The sequence below is a fragment of the Triticum aestivum genome, chromosome 1D (genome assembly GCF_018294505.1).
Source record: "Triticum aestivum cultivar Chinese Spring chromosome 1D, IWGSC CS RefSeq v2.1, whole genome shotgun sequence".
Classification (NCBI taxonomy): domain Eukaryota; kingdom Viridiplantae; phylum Streptophyta; class Magnoliopsida; order Poales; family Poaceae; genus Triticum; species Triticum aestivum.
In genome coordinates this window covers 301,680,894-301,689,427 of record NC_057796.1, presented here as the reverse complement: position 1 = coordinate 301,689,427, position 8,534 = coordinate 301,680,894, and positions in this window count along the sequence as shown.

The window sequence follows — 8,534 nt, the reverse complement described above, 5'->3', positions numbered from 1 at the left end:
GGGGGCGCGGCTTGGAGGAGACCAAGTAGGATTTGGTCCTACTTGGGGCGCCTCCTAGCCTCTCCCCTCCCCCTCCCACCTATATATATATGTGGGGGGCGCCCCTAGCACACACCAGAAAATTGCCTAGCCGTGTGCGGCGCCCCCCTCCACCGTTTACTCCCCCGGTCAAATTTTCGTACTGCTTAGGCGAAGCCCTGCAGAGATCACTTCACCATCACCATCACCACGCCATCGTGCTGACGAAACTCATCTACTACCTCGACGTCTTACTGGATCAAGAAAGCGAGGGACGTCACCGAGCCAAACGTGTGCAGAACTCAGAGGTGTCGTACGTTCGGTACTCGATCGGTGGATCGCGAAGAAAGTTCGACTACATCAACCGCGTTGTGAAACGCTTCCGCTTACGGTCTACGAGGGTACGTAGACGCACTCTTCCCCTCGTTGCTATGCATCTCCATGGATAGATCATTGCGTGTGCGTAGAAAAAAATTTGTTTTCCATGCAACAATTCCCAACAAATTCCTCTAAATAGGAGGCATTGAGCACATGATTATCATGAGAAGATCATGGAACTTTCTTCCCATTCCTCCCTACACCACTTGACTTTCAGGGCAACAGAACAAATAGCAATACTTCATCTTCCAATTAGCACTACTAATCCAAGATCTATCGACATGATTAGTTTGAGCCTAGGGTTGACGTGCCGAAAGTTGGCTAGCCAAAATTTTGGTTGATTGGTTGCGAATGAATTGGGAAGCAATGGATATAAAAATGAAAGGTGTGGCACAACTGCAAAAATATTGGTCTCCATCCAAACAAAAGCAAGTGTTTTGGTCATGGCCAATAAATTAGTAGTGTACACTTTGGTCACAATCTGGATACACATCATAAAAAACACGTGCAAGCTCTGTGAAACTTAGATCGAATTAGAAGGATGAGGTGAATTGTTCACTACAAAAAATGTGCCACCCCCTTAGACACCAAAAGGTTCGCCACGACCTCGGGACAAGGCAAGCCATCACACGACACATTGGAAACCAAGAAACACTCTACGAATATGAAATAAGGGCCTAAACGAGTTGTAAATCGACACCAGGACCAACTCCAATCCATGTGCGCCCCAAACACCGACCCGGAAGCTTTCCATAACCTGTGCTATATAGGAGGTACCACGGACATCATAGAGGTGGACCTTCGCCGACGCCATGATTTAGCCTATACCACATGCAGAGGCACCGGCCTCTGGCCCCCCTTTCAAACGTGCAAACTTTTTAATAAGATATCTAGCCCATTAGTTGGCCCAGTTTCTTGGTATAGCGAGGTTGAGGGCTAAATCCTCCCAGGGATCGTATCGAGAAGGCTACGGGACATTGGTTTAGAACATCCAGAATGCAGTCCCCCGATTCCCCATCATCTCTCTCATCCGGTCGTCCTACTCGCACGGCTCCTGCTAGCCTACTAGGTCATCTTCCTCCCCTAGTTCCCTGCGGCCGCCTCCGGGGCCCGAGCAGCCAACGACGTGTCCATGGTGTTGGGCTCGTCGCGAGGCATTGAGCTCAAGTTCGTTAGTAACCTATCACAGCTCGTTGCCTCTGTCTCCCCATTCCGTTTGCACATCCCAGCTCGAGTTCATGAGGGTTGGAGCTTGCCACAGTCTCGGAGGAGTAAATAAATGTCTAAATATGAATAGGTTCTCTTAGCATGGTATTTTATGAACAAATTATATACATTAATCATTAATGTGTGTGTGTGTGTGTTCTCTAATGATTCTAAATAACGATTCAAACTTGCACTTTCTTGTCGTTATTCGGCCCCTCATATATTTGGTTCACGCTCCGCCACTGACCACATGGATGGATTCTGGCGCTTAACGCCGGAATCTCCGACATGACATCTCGGCGTGTCTCCCTGACTCATCGAGATTCCTCCTACATTACAATCTCTTGTATTCTCGACATATACAAAAAAAGAGCAAGGCAGGAACTAGGGCTTTTAACCACCCCAGAGGGATGAACATGGGTAAAATCGTGTGTACATGTGATTTGTGTTCTAGACCCTTGGTCTCTTGACGTGATGTTTCCTTGACTACAAATTCAATGTGCTCACCCTTGTACAACTGTTAGAATTGAGGAAAAGCCCCTTGATAACTGGCGCCGATCATGGTGATGTTATGAGGTCAACACAGACCTATGGCAGGAAAATATCATAACTCTGATACTCCCTTGTTCCTTTGGTTGACACACAATCTATCTCATAATCCACTAGGTGATATTGTTTTCACCTCATCATCTTCCTGCCAAAACAATCCCTTCATAAAATAAATCTATCCTTCTTCTTGGGTTCTTTAGGCAATTCAAACATTAACATCATATAAAAGTGAACAGTGTGATGTAAAACTTTGAGGGGAATACACATAAGTGTATAGTGATGGCCCACTGGAAGCACGTTTGGCGTTGGTCAGCATACACCTATTGATGTCATAACTAAGCAAGATGATTTGGTAAGTAGTCGTTCTTACGATAATATTCTTGCTTTGGTCATCTGGAAGCACGAGAACGTGATAATCTTTGATGACATACAACCCTCCCATGTTCAACTTGTATGCAACATTAAGGATGAAGCCCGACGATGGAGACGCGCAGGCGCCAAGAGACTAGCTAGGATCTTCCCTGTAACGTGATTACTGTGTATAGCGGCTGAGCAACCCCATTCCCTTCTGCTCACCTGTAACCCCACCAGCGGCTCTCAGTGTACGCCGATTTGGGGTTACAACCATGTATTTTCTTTTCTACTCCCTCCGTTCCTAAATACTTGTCTTTCTAGAGATTTCAACAAGTGACTACATACGGAGCAAAATGAGTGAATCTACACCCTAAAAATATGTCTATATACATCTGTATGTGATAACCATTTGAAACCTCTAGAAAGACAAATATTTAGAAACGGAGGGAGTACCTATCAATAAAAAGATACGTCCTCGAGCTTATTCGCGAAAAAAGAATATTCTTGCTTGCATCGTCACAATTAGGGCATACATAGGCCTGGCAAATAGATGGGTTGTGCGTATAATCATGGTATTTTCTTATAAAGTTGGGGAGTGTCTCGCCGACTAAAAACAGTCCTTTTTAAGTCGACAATGGTTCATATTGTTTTTTTGTAACAATTAGTCAAGTGGTTGTATATTTTGCAAATCATGTTTAATCTTAGGTTCAGTGGCATAGAGTTGTGCAGCTAAACCATTGCATATGTTTCCTAAACATAGCTGCGCAACTTTTTATGCTTGATTGATGATGTGTCATTCTTGGTCGGCAGAGAGGCCCGAGAAATGCCAAATCTGATAAGTCATCACAAAACCATCTATTGACCGATTTGATTAGTGCATGTTCTGTCCTTCGGCTAGTGCCGATGTGATGTGATTATGTGAAGGTGGGCTAATATGGAGAGAACGTGCAAGCATGAACCTTTGCCCAACGCAGTGCAGGTGCGCACTGCGCAGGCAAGGCATGGCCAACTTTGAGGAGTGCTTGCTGGGCCAACAAAAAGAAACGCCCCAAGAAAGTTCACACGCACGCCGAGCCTGCGCGCGCGCGTGCCGGCGAAGGAGAGCTCCAAGTCGAGGCCGCCGGCCCACATGCTGATATGTTTGGGTCGTATTGTTTCCGCTCTCTTTCCTACGCTGCACCAAGGGGACAGCCGCACGAAGAGGAGATACTGGACGCCGCGCGCCGTACGTGCGCGCGCGTATCTACTCCTTGGCTCCATGCTGCCGCTCGTATACTTCGAACCAGACTCTCTCGGCGGCTCTGCTTTTGTTGTCGTTGCCATCTCAATCCCTTTTTGTTTTCTGGGCTCTTTTCTTCAAGGACCGGGCTCTTCTTTCCGTGACATTCATCTGCTGCCCTCTACCGTTTGCCCCCTTCCGCTTCCGGGCTCCACTGCCTCCTCCGTCTCTCTCTGGCAAAAATGCAAAAGTTGGTGCCTTTCTTGTTGGCCTTTTCCCACCTGGTCGAAGACCTCACCAGCTACTGTACGTGTTTCGCAGTACACTGACTGGTGCATCGCTAGTGGAGCTGCCAACTTTTTTCACCGCCCCGCCCATCCCCCGACCAGGGATCCACCGTCAAAAGGCGCACGTCTCCCAGTTTTGTTCACCGATCATGGATGTGGATGTATGGTCTTACCATGACACCGATGTATAACCATGCAGGCATACAGTACTCCACTCTGTAGGTGCTGATAAATTTTAATTTCAGTGGTATATATGTTAGCTACCACCGCACTGCAGGCAGGTAGCTAACCTAGTGCGGCTCTTCTCTCTCGTGGGCGCCAAGTCAAGGCTACACACTCTAGCATATAGTAGTAGCATGAGTGTACGTAGAGGCAGAACAAGGGCTTCCTGGCATCGGCAATGGCCGATCGGTCGGTCTGTGAGTTGGGCGGCCTGTTAGGTGCAACGGCGACGAGTGCTCCTGAATTCCCGACCCGTCGCGATGTAACACTTGCACTGCCCTCACTGGGAGATACGCTGGATTAGTTAGGTGGGTGTCCATAAACTATATAACACTAGTGCACACTAATCTGACTTGCACATCAGTCATTTACTATTCTCGGCAACAAGGCTTCCCTTTGCCGCCTACTAGCAGTTGCAGTTGCAGGAATCCAGCCATACCTTGCGCAAGTTAAGCGCCCAACTTGTCGTCTTTAACAGTCAAAAGCTGTTTTAATCATGTTTTAAAGCTGACAGTCCAAATCCGTCGGGAGAGATGGCAGCACGCCGTCCACGGGTCGTGGCACAGAGCTTCAGACTAAGCATCATTAAGCACGCGTAAATGGAGGAAATTAAGCATCTGACGACCGAGCCGCGCGCCGTTCTTTCTATCTCGATGTTGAGGCGCAATGATCTGCCGAGATCTCTTTGGGGGAATGATCGAGAAGAAAGGGGTTGATGGCCATGGATTTCGTGTTAGAATGACTAGCTTGTGTGAGCATGCAGCTCATTCGGGCGCCATCATGTCTTTGATCATGAGCTACATCTAGCTTTGCTTCGGTACTCGCAGGGGATATGACCATCGAGGTAGCCAGGGTTAGATTGCGGTGTCTCTTCTCCCGCCTTCTTGCAATCATGGCGTGCGTCAGAACTAATTAACACGTTGTTATTTAGGGCATCTTCAACACCGATATGTAAATTTCGTCCTGCATCCGTGTCTGCGGATCCAACACTGCCCGCATACATCCAGCCTCTCTATTTTTTTTAAAGTCCGCACAATTCAATAACCGCATACATATAATACAGACGTTTAAATAGTCGCGTGCATAGAGTACAGATGTTCAAATGGCCGCATGCAACAGTAGTTCAAACTAGTTCAAATATTACATTCGAACAATTCTGTCTCCTTTAGCTACCCACTGATGCTCAATCAGATCTTTCTTCAACTGCTCGTGAGTTGTTCGGTGCCGAATTTGTTGATGCATTTGAATAAACTCTTCAAATGTGGCCAGATTCTCGTCTAGAAGTTTGACAGAATCATCCATGTTCTCAAATTCAAGAGCTGCGGCAGCATCCTCACCCTCATCCTTGATAATCATGTTGTGCATGATCACACGACATGTCATCACCTCCCACAAGGTCTTCAGATCCTATGTTTAGCAGGTCCACGAACAACTGCAAAATGGGCCTGCATAACTCCAAATGCCTTCTCAACATCCTTTCTAGCCGCTTCTTATTTTTGGGCAAAGTGAGACTTTTTCTGGTCAACTGGGTTAGAGATGGTGCCAACAAAGGTAGCCCACGGAGGATAGATAATGTCAACCAGATAGTAGGCCATGTTATACTCATGTCAGCACATGTTGTACTAATGTCCATTGACAGTATAATGGCAAGGAGGGGTTTTTTCTTCAGTCAGCCTCACAAACAATGATGAACGCTGTAGCATATTGATGTCATTGTGAGATCCGGGCATACCAAAAAAAGAGTGACAAATCCAAAGATCATGTGATGCATCAGCTTCAAGAATGATGGTGGGCTTCTTAACATGACCTTGATATTGCCCTTCTAAAGCCTTCTGGTAGTTCTTCCATTCCCAAGGCATGCAGTCAAGAGATCCAAGCAAACCTAGCGACCCTCTTGCTTCTGAGATTGCCAAGAGCCTCTCGGTGTTTGCCACATTTGGTTCTCTCAAGTACTGAGGTCCAAACACCTCGACCATAGCAGTTGCAAACATGACCATGGCATCTCCGCATGTGCTCTTAGACATCCGTAGGCACTCGTCCCACGACAACGGTTGTGCCATAGGCAAGCACCTGGAGTGCGACCGTGCACTTCTGGTAACCAAAGAACCCAATCGTTCCCACGACGTCCTTCTTCAAGATGAAATAGTCATCATAGGACCGGACGCCATGGTACAAACGATCGAAGACAGTCTTGCGCATCAGAAAACTCCGGTGAAAATGGTCAACGGAGAGTGCATCAGGAGCAAAGTAGTCGGCCATCAGTGTCAAATGGTTGCGCGCTCTGTCGTGGTTGAGCACTCAATAACCCTTATCGATCCCTTGAAATTGAGGACATGCTCCTCCGCACGCTCCGCATCTTCAAGGACCGCCTACATCATCGTTGTCTCATCCATGTAGTCCTCCTCGTCGGACGACTCAACATAGTGCTCGTATATGTACTCCAAATCAAAATCCATTGCTTGATAGAAGAAGGAACAACTTTTTTAGCTCCGGCAATTCATCGAACAAGTACCGAGCACGGTGAGTATAGCAGTAGCGGATGGTAACTGGCAGGGCGGTCGGAGGAGAGGGGTTGAACGGCGACGAAGGAGAAACGGGGTGGAGCCCGACTGGAATGCTAAAGGTGACAGAGACGTAGAGTTTCGGCAGGGGTGTGGCGTGGCGGCCAGGATGATGGAGCGGCGACAAAGGCAGGAGAGAAAGAAGAAATGAGAGAAAATGAGGAGGATGGAGGCGCAGGGTCCGAGAAGGATTTTTGGGTAGGCCGAGGATGTCGAAGTCCTATGTGACTGCTGTCCAGACTCCCGTAAAGCCTCCACGTTTTTCTCGGGTTTGCCAAAAAAAAGTACGTCAGGACCTCTCAGCGGACCGATACAGACCCGCTTTGGATGGCAAACCGCGTTCAGACAGCACGGTCCGGACATATGTGATCGGTTTGAGGGTCCGTTTTGGGATCCCCTTATGAACGTGAGCAAGATCGATGTTTACACATGGTGTTGAAGTACGTGTATTCTATATAGGCTTTCGTAGGTTTAGAGATTCCTGCTCCTCGTCTCTTCCTGTTCAAGTATATAAAACCGCCGACTAATTAATTATGAATTCTCACCGCGGATTGATTACATTATCACCCCCATCTTTTATGTACCCGCGGTGGCTTTGCAGTTGGCGAGGTCGTTGGGGAATGAGATGTCGCAGCTGCTGCATGGCAGTCAATGAGAAACCAGTTCGAGAGGAGAGACAGATCTCTCTTATTCCCGATTCAGGATGGCAATGTGAATGTGATTAACAGAATCCTAGTCAGCTAATTAACAACCCGGATACTGTCGCCAGGGGACCAACACGGCAACGTGGATGCTAATCCTGCGAGATTTGCCACTAATCTGCTCGTCAACTTCGACACGTGCTAACCTCCAAATCATTTTATGCGCGCCGCACGCGGTAGCGCTCGAACTGCCGACATTTCGCGAACCTTGTCTGACGTTACTAACCAACTGCAGGATCTCCGTAAATTCTGAACCGAACATAGGTTTGGCCGGACGTGCACTTAATTGCGGCCGTTTATCGATAGCTGTATTTAGTGCCTTTTTTGAATTCAAAAAAAGATGGTATTACTCCAACGCTCCGCTAGATCGTCTTGGATACTTATCTATACTTTTCGACAACAGATGTTAGCTACGTAACAGAGAGGAGACCGTCAACAAAAATAGCAAAAAGGGAAGCTTCTTTCGTGGATGCCCAGATAGATACCAGAAGAGGAGGCACGAAGAAAAAACAGGCCCGCGCGTGCCAAGAAAGAAGTGGAAAAAGAGGCGGGCACGCACCACGCCACCGGCCACGGCTCCAGCAAAAGAAGTGAACGAGAAAGTGTGGGAAAATCCAAATGCAAATGATCACTCCCACCCTCACTCACTTGGCCCGAGCAGATCGATCTCCCCTCCGCTGGGCCCGGCCTCCTCCCACTGTCACAAATCAAGTCGAAATAAAATTCGAAAACGCAAATGGAAAAACCCAAAGCAAATCGAACGCCAAGCACAGCTCAAAAGACCAGCACAAAGTGCAGTGCTACGTAGTACCTTGTCTCCATGAAAAAATCAAATCAGAATAGTAGTACGTTGATTTCAAATGGAAAAGGTACGGTACGTACCACTGCCAGGACTAAGCATGAGCTAATCATGTCGGGCAGCCAACTCGTTCGCCTCTCGCTGCTTTGTGGGTCCACCTGGCGGGGAGGGCCACGTTTCAGTGAGGATGGACTGATGGGAGTGGCGTGGGCTAATGGAGATGGGACTGGGCTGTGTGAT